The sequence below is a fragment of the Amblyomma mixtum genome, chromosome 3 (genome assembly GCF_055824585.1).
Source record: "Amblyomma mixtum isolate Tamu chromosome 3, ASM5582458v1, whole genome shotgun sequence".
In the NCBI taxonomy this organism is placed as follows: Eukaryota; Metazoa; Arthropoda; class Arachnida; order Ixodida; family Ixodidae; genus Amblyomma; species Amblyomma mixtum.
Window position 1 is genome coordinate 17,316,616 of NC_143014.1, and position 1,896 is coordinate 17,318,511.

At 45.2% G+C, this 1,896-nt stretch overlaps 1 long non-coding RNA gene across 1 annotated transcript; it reads left to right on the forward strand.

Moving 5' to 3' along the window:
* The first annotated feature begins 344 nt into the window (after positions 1-344).
* LOC149349346 (uncharacterized) lies at positions 345-1,331 on the forward strand. Its single transcript, XR_016289407.1, has 2 exons — positions 345-570; positions 1,188-1,331. It is a non-coding gene; the product is annotated as an uncharacterized LOC149349346 (long non-coding RNA).
* The last annotated feature ends 565 nt before the right edge of the window (positions 1,332-1,896 follow it).

A 1,896-nucleotide genomic window follows, 5' to 3' on the forward strand; every position in this document is an offset into this window, starting at 1 on the left:
ATAGTCAGACATTAAAAGCCTGACTTCGTTTACTGTTGCGATTAGCCAGCGGAGTAATACAGGACGACGGGGACCGCGGCCCAGTGTTAGCAACTGCTGTTTCTTAAGTTGTATCCTACTATAAGAGGAGAAGCAGGTGTTGCAGAATTTTGCAAAAACTCAATGACTAGTTTTATATTTATAAAACTTCTCCAAATTAGTGCAGTTCTGCGACATGTCCACCGTTTTGGTAGCTAAACTTACCATTGAAAGCATTCGTAAGTATCAAAACTCCCGTGCATTCTGCTATCACCATCATCATAGATGTCAGTTCGCGGTCAGTCCAATCCAATCCATCAGTACGGCTCCGCAGCGCTGTTGTTGTTTTGTCGCGTAGTGTTGTCGCGCAGAGCTTTATAGCTCTGTTGTTATAATGTGTGGCTTTGTTCGGTCTGTGGACGAAAGTAGTATGTAACTTAAGCAATTCGAAAGATACGGGAAGCGCCTGAAGCTCTTCTGGAACACCGGAATCCCGTACTGCGTCGACCTTGGTTTAAAGAAGGCTTAGTGCACATGTGATTGCCTACGAAGGTATGTATCAGTACACTTCTTGGAACTTGCTTCTAGGACAATGCAGCATGCTCATATAACATTCGTTCATAGGACAGTGGGAGCAGTAAGCGCGAGGAGACGGCTCCCACAAGTGCGTGCTGTTCTCACACTTTCGGGAGCCTACATCACACAGCTGCGGGAGCCCTCAACTCGCGCGGCTAATTCCCACTCCTCTTCGAAGTTGCGGGACGGAGTATTTTAGCATCTTGTTAATTTTTAGGGCATCGCTAGGTTCACTGTGCCTATATAAAGAGTGACAACGCGCGAAAGGCAGACCATAGGAAGCACGTGTAGTTCGCAGTGGTTCGCAACGGAAGCTTTGCGGCTTTCTGTGCACAGTCGCGTACAGTGCTGCGCAGGTTAGTGCCTTAAGGCCCATGAGAATAAATAAAGAACAGATACATAGTCAAATATGGTGTGGAAAAGTGAGAGCTGTTATTGCCTTATACTTATTGAGGTGTTTGTTAAAGTGCATTGTCTGTTATACTTGCAGCATTAAACACTTCTATTAATTGGTTCCAATGTTTTTACTTGGGCTGCTGCATTGTGCCATTTGTTTCACATGACTGATGTTTGCCGCGTTCTTTTTATTTCAGAAATCCTGTGGGTGGGAAGATTACGGATGTGTGTCCCAAGCTTGCCACATTTGAAGAGTCCCATTTAAGAAATTTTCCGAATATAACCCATTGCTCTGCTGATGTATCATCAACCAAAATAAAATATGCGTGCTATGCATCAAATTGTTTTTGGTTTTATTGCATCGGGCGGAGTGAAAAAAGCACGTATGCACCATATATGCGAATATCCGAGAAAGATCCGCCAATGGACGTACTCAACTGGACGTCCGTCGGCGGGCGAACCGTATACCTTTGGCCACCTTTCGGACGGCCGACGGACGTCTACCGGCTGTTTGCGGATGTTCAGCGGACGTACAGAACATCCGAAACAGACCTCTGTCGGCCGTCCGAAGGATATCAGTGGTTGCTTGGGAACCACTAAACCACCCCCACCTTCAGTCGTCCTTTCTAGTTTCATTCGGCAGACTGTTCATTTTTGTTCTCTTGATTTTGATTATTTTTAACAAGGATGAAAGCTTGAACATTGCAGAAGTTGTGGGCGGTCTTTTATCCATATTTAGACAACGTGGCTTGGATTTTATGTGTGAACTCCTTGGGGGTAACTTTTCACAGCTTGAACATTGAGTTCTGTACAGTCAGGTGTGCTGGTCTTATGCTACACATACAAAAAAGGGCTTCTGCCATTCGACTCCTTGTGTTCCAAACGAGTAAAAGGGAGAGATTCCTT